The sequence below is a fragment of the Salmo salar genome, unplaced genomic scaffold, assembly GCF_905237065.1.
Source record: "Salmo salar unplaced genomic scaffold, Ssal_v3.1, whole genome shotgun sequence".
NCBI classification, from domain to species: Eukaryota; Metazoa; Chordata; class Actinopteri; order Salmoniformes; family Salmonidae; genus Salmo; species Salmo salar.
In genome coordinates this window covers 32731-54545 of record NW_025547656.1, presented here as the reverse complement: position 1 = coordinate 54545, position 21815 = coordinate 32731, and the positions used below count along the sequence as shown (strand labels likewise).

The window sequence follows — 21815 nt, the reverse complement described above, 5'->3', positions numbered from 1 at the left end:
CACACACACACAGTATTTAGCCTTTTGTCGGCAAAATAAGGAGCAAACAAACTTCCATGAACAATGGAAGGAGAGACAGACAGGCTAGACAGGAAGACAGACAGGCTAGACAGGAAGACAGACAGGCTAGACAGAGAGACAGACAGCTAGACAGGCTAGACAGGAAGACAGACAGGCTAGACAGGAAGACAGACAGGCTAGACAGAGAGACAGACAGGCTAGACAGAGAGACAGACAGGCTAGACAGAAAGACAGACAGGCTAGACAGAAAGACAGACAGGCTAGACAGAGAGACAGACAGGCTAGACAGGGAGACAGACAGGCTAGACAGAGAGACAGACAGGCTAGACAGAAAGACAGACAGGAAGACAGACAGGCTAGACAGGAAGACAGACAGGCTAGACAGGAAGACAGACAGGCTAGACAGGAAGACAGACAGGCTAGACAGAAAGACAGACAGGCTAGACAGACAGGCTAGCCAGAAAGACAGACAGGCTAGACAGGAAGACAGGCTAGACAGAGAGACAGACAGGCTAGACAGAGAGACAGACAGGCTAGACAGAGAGACAGACAGGCTAGACAGAGAGACAGACAGGCTAGACAGAGAGACAGACAGGCTAGACAGAGAGACAGACAGAGCTGTAGTTGTATTTTCGTCCAGTTTATATTTACCTGTTTTCCCAGGAACAGGTGTTCTGCGACGCGGGTGCTGAGATCCCATAGGACGACCAGGCCTCTGCTGTAGCCAATCAGAATCTTCCCTGGCTGCTGGGGGTGTTCCTGTAACGACTCCACCGGTCCCAGAGACTTCCCACACCTGTAGTCCTCAGGTACGCTGAAAAACACCATTACCCATCAGCCACCTGTAGTCCTCAGGTACGCTGAAAAACACCACTACCCATCAGCCACCTGTAGTCCTCAGGTACGCTGAAAAACACCAATACCCACCTGTAGTCCTCAGGTACGCTGAAAAACACCATTACCCATCAGCCACCTGTAGTCCTCAGGTACGCTGAAAAACACCACTACCCATCAGCCACCTGTAGTCCTCAGGTACGCTGAAAAACACCACTACCCATCAGCCACCTGTAGTCCTGAGGTACGCTGAAAAACACCATTACCCATCAGCCACCTGTAGTCCTGAGGTACGCTGAAAAACACCATTACCCATCAGCCACCTGTAGTCCTGAGGTATGCTGAAAAACACCATTACCCATCAGCCACCTGTAGTCCTCAGGTACGCTGAAAAACACCATTACCCATCAGCCACCTGTAGTCCTCAGGTACGCTGAAAAACACCATTACCCATCAGCCACCTGTAGTCCTGAGGTACGCTGAAAAACACCATTACCCATCAGCCACCTGTAGTCCTGAGGTACGCTGAAAAACACCATTACCCATCAGCCACCTGTAGTCCTCAGGCACGCTGAAAAACACCATTACCCATCAGCCACCTGTAGTCCTCAGGTACGCTGAAAAACACCATTACCCATCAGCCACCTGTAGTCCTGAGGTACGCTGAAAAACACCATCAGCCACCTGTAGTCCTCAGGTACACTGAAAAACACCATTACCCATCAGCCACCTGTAGTCCTCAGGTACGCTGAAAAACACCAACAGTCATCACGCAGACAATCAGCACACATCAGCCAATGAAAAGTGACAGCAGTTTGGGCAGAACCCCCCCAGAGTGGGACTGGGCCCCTCTCCACACAGGGACTGAGGAGAGAAGTGTAGTGTTTCAGATGAGGCAGAACCCCCCCCAGAGTGGGACTGGGCCCCTCTCCACACAGGGACTGAGGAGAGAAGTGTAGTGTTTCAGATGAGGCAGAACCCCCCCCAGAGTGGGACTGGACCCCTCTCCACACAGGGACTGAGGAGAGAAGTGTAGTGTTTCAGATGAGGCAGAACCCCCCAGAGTGGGACTGGGCCCCTCTCCACACAGGGACTGAGGGGAGAAGTGTAGTGTTTCAGATGAGGCAGAACCCCCCCAGAGTGGGACTGGGCCCCTCTCCACACAGGGACTGAGGAGAGAAGTGTAGTGTTTCAGATGAGGCAGAACCCCCCAGAGTGGGACTGGACCCCTCTCCACACAGGGACTGAGGAGAGAAGTGTAGTGTTTCAGATGAGGCAGAACCCCCCCAGAGTGGGACTGGGCCCCTCTCCACACAGGGACTGAGGGGAGAAGTGTAGTGTTTCAGATGAGGCAGAACCCCCCCCAGAGTGGGACTGGGCCCCTCTCCACACAGGGACTGAGGAGAGAAGTGTAGTGTTTCAGATGAGGCAGAACCACCCCAGAGTGGGACTGGGCCCCTCTCCACACAGGGACTGAGGGGAGAAGTGTAGTGTTTCAGATGAGGCAGAACCACCCCAGAGTGGGACTGGGCCCCTCTCCACACAGGGACTGAGGGGAGAAGTGTAGTGTTTCAGATGAGGCAGAACCCCCCCAGAGTGGGACTGGGCCCCTGTCCACACAGGGACTGAGGAGAGAAGTGTAGTGTTTCAGATGAGGCAGAACCCCCCCAGAGTGGGACTGGGCCCCTGTCCACACAGGGACTGAGGAGAGAAGTGTAGTGTTTCAGATGAGGCAGAACCCCCCCAGAGTGGGACTGGGCCCCTGTCCACACAGGGACTGAGGAGAGAAGTGTAGTGTTTCAGATGAGGCAGAACCCCCCCAGAGTGGGACTGGACCCCTCTCCACACAGGGACTGAGGAGAGAAGTGTAGTGTTTCAGATGAGGCAGAACCCCCTCAGAGTGGGACTGGACCCCTCTCCACACAGGGACTGAGGAGAGAAGTGTAGTGTTTCAGATGAGGCAGAACCCCCCCAGAGTGGGACTGGGCCCCTCTCCACACAGGGACTGAGGAGAGAAGTGTAGTGTTTCAGATGAGGCAGAACCCCTCCAGAGTGGGACTGGACCCCTCTCCACACAGGGACTGAGGAGAGAAGTGTAGTGTTTCAGATGAGGCAGAACCCCCCCAGAATGGGACTGGACCCCTCTCCACACAGGGACTGAGGAGAGAAGTGTAGTGTTTCAGATGAGGCAGAACCCCCCCCAGAGTGGGACTGGACCCCTCTCCACACAGGGACTGAGGAGAGAAGTGTAGTGTTTCAGATGAGGCAGAACCCCCCCCAGAGTGGGACTGGGCCCCTGTCCACACAGGGACTGGTCGCCAGAACCACCGAACCACAAACATTACCCACAAAGCATTTCATTGTGTCTCTCCATCTCCCCGTCTCTCACCCTCTCAACCTCCACCCCCCTCTCCCTCTCCCCGTCCCTCACCCTCCACCCCTCTATCCCTGTCCCATCCCTCACCCTCTGAACCTCCATCCCCTCTCTCACCCCGTCACTCACCCTCCCTCTCCCCCTCCCTGTCCTCCCTGTCCCTCACCCTCTGAACCGCTCTGTGATGTGATGTTAAGCCCTCGTAGCGCTGAGTCAAGGCCCTTCCCCCTAACGACCACGACAACAGGAGGCCCTTCCCCCTAACGACCACGACAACAGGAGGCCCTTCCCCCTAACAACCAACAGGAGGCCCTTCCCCCTAACGACCAACAGGAGGCCCTTCCCCCTAACGACCACGACAACAGGAGGCCCTTCCCCCTAACGACCACGACAACAGGAGGCCCTTCCCCCTAACGACCACGACAACAGGAGGCCCTTCCCCCTAACGACCACGACAACAGGAGGCCCTTCCCCTAACGACCAACAGGAGGCCCTTCCCCTAACGACCAACAGGAGGCCCTTCCCCTAACGACCACGACCACAGGAGGCCCTTCCCCTAACGACCAACAGGAGGCCCTTCCCCCTATCGACCATGACAACAGGAGGCCCTTCCCCTAACGACCAACAGGAGGCCCTTCCCCCTAACGACCAACAGGAGGCCCTTCCCCTAACGACCACGACAACAGGAGGCCCTTCCCCTAACGACCAACAGGAGGCCCTTCCCCTAACGACCACGACCAACAGGAGGCCCTTCCCCTAACGACCATGACAACAGGAGGCCCTTCCCCTAACGACCACGACAACAGGAGGCCCTTCCCCCTAACGACCAACAGGAGGCCCTTCCCCTAACGACCAACAGGAGGCCCTTCCCCTAACGACCAACAGGAGGCCCTTCCCCTAACGACAACAGGAGGCCCTTCCCCTAACGACAACAGGAGGCCCTTCCCCTAACGACCAACAGGAGGCCCTTCCCCCTAACGACAACAGGAGGCCCTTCCCCTAACGACCACGACAACAGGAGGCCCTTCCCCTAACGACCACGACAACAGGAGGCCCTTCCCCTAACGACCAACAGGAGGCCCTTCCCCTAACGACAACAGGAGGCCCTTCCCCTAACGACCACGACAACAGGAGGCCCTTCCCCTAACGACCAACAGGAGGCCCTTCCCCTAACGACCACAGGAGGCCCTTCCCCTAACGACCAACAGGAGGCCCTTCCCCTAACGACCAACAGGAGGCCCTTCCCCTAACGACCAACAGGAGGCCCTTCCCCCTAACGACCAACAGGAGGCCCTTCCCCTAACGACCACGCCAACAGGAGGCCCTTCCCCTAACGACCACGCCAACAGGAGGCCCTTCCCCTAACGACCAACAGGAGGCCCTTCCCCTAACGACCAACAGGAGGCCCTTCCCCTAACGACCAACAGGAGGCCCTTCCCCTAACGACCAACAGGAGGCCCTTCCCCTAACGACCAAGAGGAGGCCCTTCCCCTAACGACCAAGAGGAGGCCCTTCCCCTAACGACCAACAGGAGGCCCTTCCCCTAACGACCAACAGGAGGCCCTTCCCCTAACGACCAACAGGAGGCCCTTCCCCTAACGACCAACAGGAGGCCCTTCCCCCTAACGACCACGACCAACAGGAGGCCCTTCCCCCTAACGACCAACAGGAGGCCCTTCCCCCTAACGACCACGACCAACAGGAGGCCCTTCCCCCTAACGACCAACAGGAGGCCCTTCCCCCTAACGACCAACAGGAGGCCCTTCCCCCTAACGACCAACATTCTAGAACAGACCCACACTACCTCCTCCCATTGGCTGAAGCAGCTGTCACTCACCTCTGCATCACCTGGTCCAGCAGGAGTGATTGGTTGTCCCTCAACGAGAGGCGTGGCAGATCCAGGAAGTGTATGGCCCCTCCCTCGGTGCCGACACACAGCAGGTCACATGACCTCAACAGCAGCAGAACCGTCACACGGCTCGCACTGGAGACGCCACACACACACAACCCACACAGACACACACCACACACACACAACCCACACACACAACACACACACACACACACACACACACCACACACATTATAACACCCACATTCATGTATGTCTCTGTGTATGTCTGTGTTCCAAGCGTCTCACTGTGTGTGTGTGTGTGTGTGTGTGTGGTGTGTGTGGTGTGTGTGTGGGTTGTGTGTGTGGTGTGTGTGTGTGTGGGTTGTGTGTGTGTGTGTGTGTGTGGTGTGTGTGTGTGTTGTGTGTGTGTGGGTTGTGTGTTAGGGTTGTGCGTGTGGTGTGTGTGTGTGTGTATGGTGTGTGTGTTAGTGTGTGTGTGTGTGTGTGTGTGTGTGTGTGTGTGTGTGTGTGTGTGTGTGTGTGTGTGTGTGTTAGTGTGGTGTGTGTGTGGGTTGTGCGTGTGTGTGTGTGGGTTGTGCGTGTGTGTGTGTGTGGGTTGTGCGTGTGTGTGTGTGTGGGTTGTGCGTGTGTGTGTGTGTGTGCGTGCGTGGGTTGTGCGTGCGTGCTGTGTGTGTGGTGTGTGTGTGGTGTGTGTGTGTGTGTGTGTGTGTGTGTGTGTGTGTGTGTGTGTGTGTGTGTGTGTGTGTGTGTGTGTGTGTGTGTGTGTGGTGTGTGGTGTGTGTGTGTACCTGCAGCTCTCCAGTCCAGGTCGTCCCAGGACACTGTAGTTGCGTTTTTCTTCCAGGTAGACCACGCCCTCCCTCTTAGCCCCTCCCCTGTCCCGGGAAGCTCCGCCCAGCTCCCACAGGTGCAGCGTGTTGTCATCAAGCAGCGACAACAGACGGCCCTATCACAGAGCACAACACCGGGATGACATCACAGACCAGGAAGGAGGGACTGAAGGGTGTTAATAAACCAATCACCTAAACCAGGAACTAATGGGGATCCATAATAAACCCCAGGAAGAGTAGCTGCTGCCTTGACAGGAACTAACGGGGATCCATAATAAACCCCAGGAAGAGTAGCTGCTGCCTTGGCAGGAACTAATGGGGATCCATAATAAACCCCAGGAAGAGTAGCTGCTGCCTTGGCAGGAACTAATGGGGATCCATAATAAACCCCAGGAAGAGTAGCTGCTGCCTTGGCAACAGGAACTAATGGGGATCCATAATAAACCCCAGGAAGAGTAGCTGCTGCCTTGGCAGGAACTAATGGGGATCCATAATAAACCCCAGGAAGAGTAGCTGCTGCCTTGGTAGGAACTAATGGGGATCCATAATAAACCCCAGGAAGAGTAGCTGCTGCCTTGGCAGGAACTAATGGGGATCCATAATAAACCCCAGGAAGAGTAGCTGCTGCCTTGGCAGGAACTAATGGGGATCCATAATAAACCCCAGGAAGAGTAGCTGCTGCCTTGGCAGGAACTAATAGGGATCCATAATAAACCCCAGGAAGAGTAGCTGCTGCCTTGGCAACAGGAACTAATGGGGATCCATAATAAACCCCAGGAAGAGTAGCTGCTGCCTTGGCAGGAACTAATGGGGATCCATAATAAACCCCAGGAAGAGTAGCTGCTGCCTTGGCAGGAACTAACGGGGATCCATAATAAACCCCAGGAAGAGTAGCTGCTGCCTTGGCAGGAACTAACGGGGATCCATAATAAACCCCAGGAAGAGTAGCTGCTGCCTTGGCAGGAACTAACGGGGATCCATAATAAACCCCAGGAAGAGTAGCTGCTGCCTTGGCAGGAACTAATGGGGATCCATAATAAACCCCAGGAAGAGTAGCTGCTGCCTTGGCAGGAACTAATGGGGATCCATAATAAACCCCAGGAAGAGTAGCCGCTGTCTTGGCAGGAACTAACGGGGATATATAATAAACCCCAGGAAGAGTAGCAGCTGCCTTGACAGGAACTAATGGGGATCCATAATAAACCCCAGGAAGAGTAGCTGCTGCCTTGGCAGGAACTAATGGGGATCCATAATAAACCCCAGGAACTAATGGGGATCCATAATAAACCCCAGGAAGAGTAGCTGCTGCCTTGGCAGGAACTAACGGGGATCCATAATAAACCCCAGGAAGAGTAGCTGCTGCCTTGGCAGGAACTAATGGGGATCCATAATAAACCCCAGGAAGAGTAGCTGCTGCCTTGGCAACAGGAACTAATGGGGATCCATAATAAACCCCAGGAAGAGTAGCTGCTGCCTTGGCAGGAACTATTGGGGATCCATAATAAACCCCAGGAAGAGTAGCTGCTGCCTTGGCAACAGGAACTAATGGGGATCCATAATAAACCCCAGGAAGAGTAGCTGCTGCCTTGGCAACAGGAACTAATGGGGATCCATAATAAACCCCAGGAAGAGTAGCTGCTGCCTTGGCAGGAACTAATGGGGATCCATAATAAACCCCAGGAAGAGTAGCTGCTGCCTTGGCAGGAACTAACGGGGATCCATAATAAACCCCAGGAAGAGTAGCTGCTGCCTTGGCAGGAACTAACGGGGATCCATAATAAACCCAAGGAAGAGTAGCTGCTGCCTTGGCAGGAACTAATGGGGATCCATAATAAACCCCAGGAAGAGTAGCTGCTGCCTTGGCAGGAACTAATGGGGATCCATAATAAACCCCAGGAAGAGTAGCTGCTGCCTTGGCAGGAACTAATGGGGATCCATAATAAACCCCAGGAAGAGTAGCCGCTGTCTTGGCAGGAACTAACGGGGATATATAATAAACCCCAGGAAGAGTAGCAGCTGCCTTGACAGGAACTAATGGGGATCCATAATAAACCCCAGGAAGAGTAGCTGCTGCCTTGGCAGGAACTAATGGGGATCCATAATAAACCCCAGGAACTAATGGGGATCCATAATAAACCCCAGGAAGAGTAGCTGCTGCCTTGGCAGGAACTAACGGGGATCCATAATAAACCCCAGGAAGAGTAGCTGCTGCCTTGGCAGGAACTAATGGGGATCCATAATAAACCCCAGGAAGAGTAGCTGCTGCCTTGGCAACAGGAACTAATGGGGATCCATAATAAACCCCAGGAAGAGTAGCTGCTGCCTTGGCAGGAACTATTGGGGATCCATAATAAACCCCAGGAAGAGTAGCTGCTGCCTTGGCAGGAACTAATGGGGATCCATAATAAACCCCAGGAAGAGTAGCTGCTGCCTTGGCAGGAACTAACGGGGATCCATAATAAACCCCAGGAAGAGTAGCTGCTGCCTTGGCAGGAACTAACGGGGATCCATAATAAACCCCAGGAAGAGTAGCTGCTGCCTTGGCAGGAACTAACGGGGATCCATAATAAACCTCAGGAAGAGTAGCTGCTGCCTTGGCAGGAACTAACGGGGATCCATAATAAACCCCAGGAAGAGTAGCTGCTGCCTTGGCAACAGGAACTAATGGGGATCCATAATAAACCCCAGGAAGAGTAGCTGCTGCCTTGGCAACAGGAACTAATGGGGATCCATAATAAACCCCAGGAAGAGTAGCTGCTGCCTTGGCAGGAACTAATGGGGATCCATAATAAACCCCAGGAAGAGTAGCTGCTGCCTTGGCAGGAACTAACGGGGATCCATAATAAACCCCAGGAAGAGTAGCTGCTGCCTTGACAGGAACTAACGGGGATCCATAATAAACCCCAGGAAGAGTAGCTGCTGCCTTGGCAGGAACTAACGGGGATCCATAATAAACCCCAGGAAGAGTAGCTGCTGCCTTGGCAGGAACTAAAGGGGATCCATAATAAACCCCAGGAAGAGTAGCTGCTGCCTTGGCAACAGGAACTAATGGGGATCCATAATAAACCCCAGGAAGAGTAGCTGCTGCCTTGGCAGGAACTAATGGGGATCCATAATAAACCCCAGGAAGAGTAGCTGCTGCCTTGGCAGGAACTAATGGGGATCCATAATAAACCCCAGGAAGAGTAGCTGCTGCCTTGGCAGGAACTAACGGGGATCCATAATAAACCCCAGGAAGAGTAGCTGCTGCCTTGGCAGGAACTAATGGGGATCCATAATAAACCCCCGGAAGAGTAGCTGCTGCCTTGGCAGGAACTAATGGGGATCCATAATAAACCCCAGGAAGAGTAGCTGCTGCCTTGGCAGGAACTAATGGGGATCCATAATAAACCCCAGGAAGAGTAGCTGCTGCCTTGGCAGGAACTAACGGGGATCCATAATAAACCCCAGGAAGAGTAGCTGCTGCCTTGGCAACAGGAACTAATGGGGATCCATAATAAACCCCAGGAAGAGTAGCTGCTGCCTTTGCAGGAACTAATGGGGATCCATAATAAACCCCAGGAAGAGTAGCTGCTGCCTTGGCAGGAACTAATGGGGATCCATAATAAACCCCAGGAAGAGTAGCTGCTGCCTTGGCAGGAACTAACGGGGATCCATAATAAACCCCAGGAAGAGTAGCTGCTGCCTTGACAGGAACTAACGGGGATCCATAATAAACCCCAGGAAGAGTAGCTGCTGCCTTGGCAGGAACTAATGGGAATCCATAATAAACCCCAGGAAGAGTAGCTGCTGCCTTGACAGGAACTAACGGGGATCCATAATAAACCCCAGGAAGAGTAGCTGCTGCCTTGGCAACAGGAACTAATGGGGATCCATAATAAACCCCAGGAAGAGTAGCTGCCGCCTTGGCAGGAACTAACGGGGATCCATAATAAACCCCAGGAAGAGTAGCTGCTGCCTTGGCAACAGGAACTAACGGGGATCCATAATAAACCCCAGGAAGAGTAGCTGCTGCCTTGGCAACAGGAACTAATGGGGATCCATAATAAACCCCAGGAAGAGTAGCTGCTGCCTTGGCAACAGGAACTAATGGGGATCCATAATAAACCCCAGGAAGAGTAGCTGCTGTCTTGGCAGGAACTAATGGGGATCCATAATAAACCCCAGGAAGAGTAGCTGCTGCCTTGGCAGGAACTAATGGGGATCCATAATAAACCCCAGGAAGAGTAGCTGCTGCCTTGGCAGGAACTAACGGGGATCCATAATAAACCCCAGGAAGAGTAGCTGCTGCCTTGGCAGGAACTAACGGGGATCCATAATAAACCCCAGGAAGAGTAGCTGCTGCCTTGGCAGGAACTAACGGGGATCCATAATAAACCCCAGGAAGAGTAGCCGCTGTCTTGGCAGGAACTAACGGGGATCTATAATAAACCCCAGGAAGAGTAGCAGCTGCCTTGACAGGAACTAATGGGGATCCATAATAAACCCCAGGAAGAGTAGCTGCTGCCTTGGCAGGAACTAAATGGGGATCCATAATAAACCCCAGGAACTAATGGGGATCCATAATAAACCCCAGGAAGAGTAGCTGCTGCCTTGGCCAGGAACTAAATGGGGATCCATAATAAACCCCAGGAAGAGTAGCTGCTGCCTTGGCAGACTAACGGGGATCCATAATAAACCCCAGGAAGAGTAGCTGCTGCCTTGGCAGGAACTAACGGGGATCCATAATAAACCCCAGGAAGAGTAGCTGCTGCCTTGGCAGGAACTAATGGGGATCCATAATAAACCCCAGGAAGAGTAGCTGCTGCCTTGGCAACAGGAACTAATGGGGATCCATAATAAACCCCAGGAAGAGTAGCTGCTGCCTTGGCAACAGGAACTAACGGGGATCCATAATAAACCCCAGGAAGAGTAGCTGCTGCCTTGGCAACAGGAACTAATGGGGATCCATAATAAACCCCAGGAAGAGTAGCTGCTGCCTTGGCAACAGGAACTAATGGGGATCCATAATAAACCCCAGGAAGAGTAGCTGCTGTCTTGGCAGGAACTAATGGGGATCCATAATAAACCCCAGGAAGAGTAGCTGCTGCCTTGGCAGGAACTAATGGGGATCCATAATAAACCCCAGGAAGAGTAGCTGCTGCCTTGGCAGGAACTAACGGGGATCCATAATAAACCCCAGGAAGAGTAGCTGCTGCCTTGGCAGGAACTAACGGGGATCCATAATAAACCCCAGGAAGAGTAGCTGCTGCCTTGGCAGGAACTAACGGGGATCCATAATAAACCCCAGGAAGAGTAGCCGCTGTCTTGGCAGGAACTAACGGGGATATATAATAAACCCCAGGAAGAGTAGCAGCTGCCTTGACAGGAACTAATGGGGATCCATAATAAACCCCAGGAAGAGTAGCTGCTGCCTTGGCAGGAACTAAATGGGGATCCATAATAAACCCCAGGAACTAATGGGGATCCATAATAAACCCCAGGAAGAGTAGCTGCTGCCTTGGCAGGAACTAAATGGGGATCCATAATAAACCCCAGGAACTAATGGGGATCCATAATAAACCCCAGGAAGAGTAGCTGCTGCCTTGGCAGGAACTAACGGGGATCCATAATAAACCCCAGGAAGAGTAGCTGCTGCCTTGGCAGGAACTAACGGGGATCCATAATAAACCCCAGGAAGAGTAGCTGCTGCCTTGGCAGGAACTAATGGGGATCCATAATAAACCCCAGGAAGAGTAGCTGCTGCCTTGGCAACAGGAACTAATGGGGATCCATAATAAACCCCAGGAAGAGTAGCTGCTGCCTTGGCAGGAACTATTGGGGATCCATAATAAACCCCAGGAAGAGTAGCTGCTGCCTTGGCAGGAACTAATGGGGATCCATAATAAACCCCAGGAAGAGTAGCTGCTGCCTTGGCAGGAACTAACGGGGATCCATAATAAACCCCAGGAAGAGTAGCTGCTGCCTTGGCAGGAACTAACGGGGATCCATAATAAACCCCAGGAAGAGTAGCTGCTGCCTTGGCAGGAACTAACGGGGATCCATAATAAACCCCAGGAAGAGTAGCTGCTGACTTGGCAGGAACTAATGGGGATCCATAATAAACCCCAGGAAGAGTAGCTGCTGCCTTGGCAGGAACTAATGGGGATCCATAATAAACCCCAGGAAGAGTAGCTGCTGCCTTGGCAGGAACTAATGGGGATCCATAATAAACCCCAGGAAGAGTAGCTGCTGCCTTGGCAGGAACTAACGGGGATCCATAATAAACCCCAGGAAGAGTAGCTGCTGCCTTGGCAGGAACTAACGGGGATCCATAATAAACCCCAGGAAGAGTAGCTGCTGCCTTGGCAACAGGAACTAATGGGGATCCATAATAAACCCCAGGAAGAGTAGCTGCTGCCTTGGCAGGAACTAATGGGGATCCATAATAAACCCCAGGAAGAGTAGCTGCTGCCTTGGCAGGAACTAATGGGGATCCATAATAAACCCCAGGAAGAGTAGCTGCTGCCTTGGCAGGAACTAATGGGGATCCATAATAAACCCCAGGAAGAGTAGCTGCTGCCTTGGCAGGAACTAACGGGGATCCATAATAAACCCCAGGAAGAGTAGCTGCTGCCTTGGCGGCAGGAACTAATGGGGATCCATAATAAACCCCAGGAAGAGTAGCTGCTGCCTTGGCAGGAACTAACGGGGATCCATAATAAACCCCAGGAAGAGTAGCTGCTGCCTTGGCAACAGGAACTAACGGGGATCCATAATAAACCCCAGGAAGAGTAGCTGCTGCCTTGACAGGAACTAACGGGGATCCATAATAAACCCCAGGAAGAGTAGCTGCTGCCTTGGCAGGAACTAATGGGGATCCATAATAAACCCCAGGAAGAGTAGCTGCTGCCTTGGCAGGAACTAACGGGGATCCATAATAAACCCCAGGAAGAGTAGCTGCTGCCTTGGCAACAGGAACTAATGGGGATCCATAATAAACCCCAGGAAGAGTAGCTGCTGCCTTGGCAACAGGAACTAATGGGGATCCATAATAAACCCCAGGAAGAGTAGCTGCTGCCTTGACAGGAACTAACGGGGATCCATAATAAACCCCAGGAAGAGTAGCTGCTGCCTTGGCAGGAACTAATGGGGATCCATAATAAACCCCAGGAAGAGTAGCTGCTGCCTTGGCAACAGGAACTAACGGGGATCCATAATAAACCCCAGGAAGAGTAGCTGCTGCCTTGACAGGAACTAACGGGGATCCATAATAAACCCCAGGAAGAGTAGCTGCTGCCTTGGCAACAGGAACTAATGGGGATCCATAATAAACCCCAGGAAGAGTAGCTGCTGCCTTGGCAACAGGAACTAATGGGGATCCATAATAAACCCCAGGAAGAGTAGCTGCTGCCTTGGCAGGAACTAACGGGGATCCATAATAAACCCCAGGAAGAGTAGCTGCTGCCTTGGCAACAGGAACTAATGGGGATCCATAATAAACCCCAGGAAGAGTAGCTGCTGCCTTGGCAACAGGAACTAATGGGGATCCATAATAAACCCCAGGAAGAGTAGCTGCTGCCTTGGCAGGAACTAATGGGGATCCATAATAAACCCCAGGAAGAGTAGCTGCTGCCTTGGCAACAGGAACTAATGGGGATCCATAATAAACCCCAGGAAGAGTAGCTGCTGCCTTGACAGGAACTAATGGGGATCCATAATAAACCCCAGGAAGAGTAGCTGCTGCCTTGACAGGAACTAATGGGGATCCATAATAAACCCCAGGAAGAGTAGCTGCTGCCTTGGCAGGAACTAATGGGGATCCATAATAAACCCCAGGAAGAGTAGCTGCTGCCTTGGCAGTAGCCTTTTGGAGGCATTAAGCATTAAGCATTAAGATTTGTTTGGGCCCCTCCCACCTCGAGGACAAAACATTTTACTGGCCCCCGTCCTGGTTGGGCCCCTCCCACCTCGAGGACAAAACATTTTACTGGCCCCCGTCCTGGTTGGGCCCCTCCCACCTCGAGGACAAAACATTTTACTGGCCCCCGTCCTGGTTGGGCCCCTCCCACCTCGAGGACAAAACATTTTACTGGCCCCCGTCCTGGTTGGGCCCCTCCCACCTCGAGGACAAAACATTTTACTGGTCCCCGTCCTGGTTGGGCCCCTCCCACCTCGAGGACAAAACATTTTACTGGCCCCCGTCCTGTTTGGGCCCCTCCCACCTCGAGGACAAAACATTTTACTGGTCCCCGTCCTGGTTGGGCCCCTCCCACCTCGAGGACAAAACATTTTACTGGTCCCCGTCCTGGTTGGGCCCCTCCCACCTCGAGGACAAAACATTTTACTGGCCCCCGTCCTGGTTGGGCCCCTCCCACCTCGAGGACAAAACATTTTACTGGTCCCCGTCCTGGTTGGGCCCCTCCCACCTCGAGGACAAAACATTTTACTGGTCCCCGTCCTGGTTGGGCCCCTCCCACCTCGAGGACAAAACATTTTACTGGTCCCCGTCCTGGTTGGGCCCCTCCCACCTCGAGGACAAAACATTTTACTGGCCCCCGTCCTGGTTGGGCCCCTCCCACCTCGAGGACAAAACATTTTACTGGTCCCCGTCCTGGTTGGGCCCCTCCCACCTCGAGGACAAAACATTTTACTGGTCCCCGTCCTGGTTGGGCCCCTCCCACCTCGAGGACAAAACATTTTACTGGTCCCCGTCCTGGAGGCGGAGAGAACGTTTTGTTTCGAAGTAAAATTGATCCGCGGGCCTAGTAAAAATGGTTATCCTACTGGAAGGTTCTCCAACGTCCACAGAGGAACTCGGGGCAGCGTGCCGACCGCTAGAGGCCGATTCCTGACCTAAATACTGGCTGAAATACTGGAGAAAACCCTGATCTCTCAAATGGGAACAAAACTGTCACCAAGGACCTCCCTGTCTTAGCATATCTGTACAGGAAGTGACCTAACAGTCTTACCCGTCCTACAGGAAGTGACCATACAGTCTTAACCGTCTTACAGGAAGTGACCTAACAGTCTTACCCGTCCTTGGAGGAAGTGACCTTACAGTCTTACCCGTCCTTGGAGGAAGTGACCTAACAGTCTTACCCGTCCTTGGAGGAAGTGACCTAACAGTCTTACCCGTCCTTGGAGGAAGTGACCTAACAGTCTTACCCGTCCTACAGGAAGTGACCTAACAGTCTTACCCGTCCTACAGGAAGTGACCTTACAGTCTTACCCGTCCTACAGGAAGTGACCTAACAGTCTTACCCGTCCTTGGAGGAAGTGACCTAACAGTCTTACCCGTCCTTGGAGGAAGTGACCTAACAGTCTTACCTGTCCTTGGAGGAAGTGACCTAACAGTCTTACCTGTCCTTGGAGGAAGTGACCTAACAGTCTTACCCGTCCTTGGAGGTAGTGACCTAACAGTCTTACCTGTCCTTGGAGGAAGTGACCTAACAGTCTTACCCGTCCTACAGGAAGTGACCTAACAGTCTTACCTGTCCTTGGAGGAAGTGCATCTGCGAAACGGCTGCAGTGTCTCTGTGTAGTCCTGTAAACTCCACCCCTGGAGATCCATATCTAACACAGCGTAGTCAAGGAATACAGCACACATCTATATATACACACAGCGTGGTCAAGGAATACAGCACACAGCTATATATACAGTCACTGACGTGGTCTTCCTGTCTGGGTTGGCGCCCCCCCTTGGGTTGTGCCATGGCGGAGATCGTTGTGGGCTATACTCGGCCTTGTCTTAGGACGGTAAGTTGGTGGTTGGAGACATCCCTCTAGTGGTGTGGGGGCTGTGCTTTGGCAAAGTGGGTGGGGTTATATCCTGCCTGTTTGGCCCTGTCCGGGGGTATCATCGGATGGGGCCACAGTGTCTTCTGATCCCTCCTGTCTCAGCCTCCAGTATTTATGCTGCAGTAGTTTATGTGTCGGGGGGCTAGGGTCAGTCTGTTACATCTGGAGTATTTCTCTTGTCTTATCCGGTGTCCTGTGTGTATTTAAATATGCTCTCTCTAATTCTCTCTTTCTCTCTTTCTGTCTTTCTCTCGGAGGACCTGAGCCCTAGGACCATGCCTCAGGACTACCTGGCATGATGACTCCTTGCTGTCCCCAGTCCACCTGGCCGTGCTGCTGCTCCAGTTTCAACTGTTCTGCCTGCGGCTATGGAACCCTGACCTGTTCACCGGACGTGCTTGTTGCACCCTCGACAACTACTATGATTATTATTATTTGACCATGCTGGTCATTTATGAACATTTTAACATTTTAACATTTTGACCATGTTCTGTTTTAATATCCACCCTGCACAGCCAGAAGAGGACTGGCCACCCCTCATAGCCTGGTTCCTCTCTAGGTTTCTTCCTAGGTTTTTGGCCTTTCTAGGGAGTTTTTCCTAGGGAGTTTTTCCTAGCCACCGTGCTTCTTTCACATGCTTTGCTTGCTGTTTGGGGTTTTAGGCTGGGTTTCTGTACAGCACTTTGAGAATATCAGCTGATGTACGAAGGGCTATATAAAAATAAATTTGATTTGATTTGATTTGATTTGATACACACAACACACAGCTATATATACACACAGCATAGTCAAGGAATACAGCACACAGCTATATATACACACAGCGTGGTCAAGGAATACAGCACACAGCTATATATACACACAGCATAGTCAAGGAATACAGCACACAGCTATATATACACACAGCACACAGCTATATATACACACAGCTATATATACACACAGCGTAGTCAAGGAATACAGCACACAGCTATATATACACACAGCATAGTCAAGGAATACAGCACACAGCTATATATACACACAGCACACAGCTATATATACACACAGCATAGTCAAGGAATACAGCACACAGCTATATATACACACAGCGTAGTCAAGGAATACAGCACACAGCTATATATACACACAGCACACAGCTATATATACACACAGCATAGTCAAGGAATACAGCACACAGCTATATATACACACACAGCGTAGTCAAGGAATACAGCACACAGCTATATATACACACACAGCGTAGTCAAGGAATACAGCACACAGCTATATATACACACAGCTATATATACACACAGCACACAGCTATATATACACACAGCACACAGCTATATATACACACAGCATAGTCAAGGAATACAGCACACAGCTATATATATACACAGCATAGATCTATATATACCAGATCTACCTGTTGGATTAACTACTATTCACCACCACCACCACCACCACCACGTCTATATACCAGATCTACCTGTTGGATTAACTACTATTCACCACCACCACCACCACCACGTCTATATACCAGATCTACCTGTTGGATTAACTACTATTCACCACCACCACCACCACCACCACGTCTATATACCAGATCTACCTGTTGGATTAACTACTATTCACCACCACCACCACCACCACCACCACGTCTATATACCAGATCTACCTGTTGGATTAACTACTATTCACCACCACCACCACCACCACGTCTATATACCAGATCTACCTGTTGGATTAACTACTATTCACCACCACCACCACCACCACCACGTCTATATACCAGATCTACCTGTTGGATTAACTACTATTCACCACCACCACCACCACCACCACCACGTCTATATACCAGATCTACCTGTTGGATTAACTACTATTCACCACCACCACCACCACCACCACGTCTATATACCAGATCTACCTGTTGGATTAACTACTATTCACCACCACCACCACCACCACCACCCCGTCTATATACCAGATCTACCTGTTGGATTAACTACTATTCACCACCACCACCACCACCACCACGTCTATATACCAGATCTACCTGTTGGATTAACTACTATTCACCACCACCACCACCACCACCACCACGTCTATATACCAGATCTACCTGTTGGATTAACTACTATTCACCACCACCACCACCACCACCACGTCTATATACCAGATCTACCTGTTGGATTAACTACTATTCACCACCACCACCACCACCACCACGTCTATATACCAGATCTACCTGTTGGATTAACTACTATTCACCACCACCACCACCACCACCACGTCTATATACCAGATCTACCTGTTGGATTAACTACTATTCACCACCACCACCACCACCACCACGTCTATATACCAGATCTACCTGTTGGATTAACTACTATTCACCACCACCACCACCACCACCACCACGTCTATATACCAGATCTACCTGTTGGATTAACTACTATTCACCACCACCACCACCACCACCACGTCTATATACCAGATCTACCTGTTGGATTAACTACTATTCACCACCACCACCACCACCACCACCACGTCTATATACCAGATCTACCTGTTGGATTAACTACTATTCACCACCACCACCACCACCACCACGTCTATATACCAGATCTACCTGTTGGATTAACTACTATTCACCACCACCACCACCACCACCACGTCTATATACCAGATCTACCTGTTGGATTAACTACTATTCACCACCACCACCACCACCACCACCACGTCTATATACCAGATCTACCTGTTGGATTAACTACTATTCACCACCACCACCACCACCACCACGTCTATATACCAGATCTACCTGTTGGATTAACTACTATTCACCACCACCACCACCACCACCGCGTCTATATACCAGATCTACCTGTTGGATTAACTACTATTCACCACCACCACCACCACCACCACACGTCTATATACCAGATCTACCTGTTGGATTAACTACTATTCACCACCACCACCACCACCACCACGTCTATATACCAGATCTACCTGTTGGATTAACTACTATTCACCACCACCACCACCACCACCACCGTCTATATACCAGATCTACCTGTTGGATTAACTACTATTCACCACCACCACCACCACCACCACGTCTATATACCAGATCTACCTGTTGGATTAACTACTATTCACCACCACCACCACCACCACCACCACGTCTATATACCAGATCTACCTGTTGGATTAACTACTATTCACCACCACCACCACCACCACCACCGTCTATATACCAGATCTACCTGTTGGATTAACTACTATTCACCACCACCACCACCACCACCACCGTCTATATACCAGATCTACCTGTTGGATTAACTACTATTCACCACCACCACCACCACCACCACCACGTCTATATACCAGATCTACCTGTTGGATTAACTACTATTCACCACCACCACCACCACCACCACCGTCTATATACCAGATCTACCTGTTGGATTAACTACTATTCACCACCACCACCACCACCACCACCACGTCTATATACCAGATCTACCTGTTGGATTAACTACTATTCACCACCACCACCACCACCACCACGTCTATATACCAGATCTACCTGTTGGATTAACTACTATTCACCACCACCACCACCACCACCACCACGTCTATATACCAGATCTACCTGTTGGATTAACTACTATTCACCACCACCACCACCACCACCACGTCTATATACCAGATCTACCTGTTGGATTAACTACTATTCACCACCACCACCACCACCACCACCGTCTATATACCAGATCTACCTGTTGGATTAACTACTATTCACCACCACCACCACCACCACCACCACGTCTATATACCAGATCTACCTGTTGGATTAACTACTATTCACCACCACCACCACCACCACCACCGTCTATATACCAGATCTACCTGTTGGATTAACTACTATTCACCACCACCACCACCACCACCACCGTCTATATACCAGATCTACCTGTTGGATTAACTACTATTCACCACCACCACCACCACCACCACCACGTCTATATACCAGATCTACCTGTTGGATTAACTACTATTCACCACCACCACCACCACCACCACCACGTCTATATACCAGATCTACCTGTTGGATTAACTACTATTCACCACCACCACCACCACCACCACGTCTATATACCAGATCTACCTGTTGGATTAACTACTATTCACCACCACCACCACCACCACCACCACGTCTATATACCAGATCTACCTGTTGGATTAACTACTATTCACCACCACCACCACCACCACCACCACGTCTATATACCAGATCTACCTGTTGGATTAACTACTATTCACCACCACCACCACCACCACCACGTCTATATACCAGATCTACCTGTTGGATTAACTACTATTCACCACCACCACCACCACCACCACCACGTCTATATACCAGATCTACCTGTTGGATTAACTACTATTCACCACCACCACCACCACCACCACCACGTCTATATACCAGATCTACCTGTTGGATTAACTACTATTCACCACCACCACCACCACCACCACGTCTATATACCAGATCTACCTGTTGGATTAACTACTATTCACCACCACCACCACCACCACCACCACGTCTATATACCAGATCTACCTGTTGGATTAACTACTATTCACCACCACCACCACCACCACCCACGTCTATATACCAGATCTACCTGTTGGATTAACTACTATTCACCACCACCACCACCACCACCACCACGTCTATATACCAGATCTACCTGTTGGATTAACTACTATTCACCACCACCACCACCACCACCACCACGTCTATATACCAGATCTACCTGTTGGATTAACTACTATTCACCACCACCACCACCACCACCACGTCTATATACCAGATCTACCTGTTGGATTAACTACTATTCACCACCACCACCACCACCACCACCACGTCTATATACCAGATCTACCTGTTGGATTAACTACTATTCACCACCACCACCACCACCACCACCACGTCTATATACCAGATCTACCTGTTGGATTAACTACTATTCACCACCACCACCACCACCACCACCACGTCTATATACCAGATCTACCTGTTGGATTAACTACTATTCACCACCACCACCACCACCACCACCACGTCTATATACCAGATCTACCTGTTGGATTAACTACTATTCACCACCACCACCACCACCACCACGTCTATATACCAGATCTACCTGTTGGATTAACTACTATTCACCACCACCACCACCACCACCACGTCTATATACCAGATCTACCTGTTGGATTAACTACTATTCACCACCACCACCACCACCACCACCGTCTATATACCAGATCTACCTGTTGGATTAACTACTATTCACCACCACCACCACCACCACCACCACGTCTATATACCAGATCTACCTGTTGGATTAACTACTATTCACCACCACCACCACCACCACCACGTCTATATACCAGATCTACCTGTTGGATTAACTACTATTCACCACCACCACCACCACCACCACCACGTCTATATACCAGATCTACCTGTTGGATTAACTACTATTCACCACCACCACCACCACCACCACCACGTCTATATACCAGATCTACCTGTTGGATTAACTACTATTCACCACCACCACCACCACCACCACGTCTATATACCAGATCTACCTGTTGGATTAACTACTATTCACCACCACCACCACCACCACCACCACGTCTATATACCAGATCTACCTGTTGGATTAACTACTATTCACCACCACCACCACCACCACCACCACGTCTATATACCAGATCTACCTGTTGGATTAACTACTATTCACCACCACCACCACCACCACCACGTCTATATACCAGATCTACCTGTTGGATTAACTACTATTCACCACCACCACCACCACCACCACCCGTCTATATACCAGATCTACCTGTTGGATTAACTACTATTCACCACCACCACCACCACCACCACGTCTATATACCAGATCTACCTGTTGGATTAACTACTATTCACCACCACCACCACCACCACCACGTCTATATACCAGATCTACCTGTTGGATTAACTACTATTCACCACCACCACCACCACCACCACGTCTATATACCAGATCTACCTGTTGGATTAACT

General features: G+C 51.0%; 1 pseudogene; it reads right to left on the bottom strand.

Annotated features, from left to right (window-relative positions):
• LOC106596019 (lethal(2) giant larvae protein homolog 1-like) overlaps positions 1-21815 on the bottom strand; it is a 100191-nt pseudogene that overhangs the window by 47796 nt on the left and 30580 nt on the right.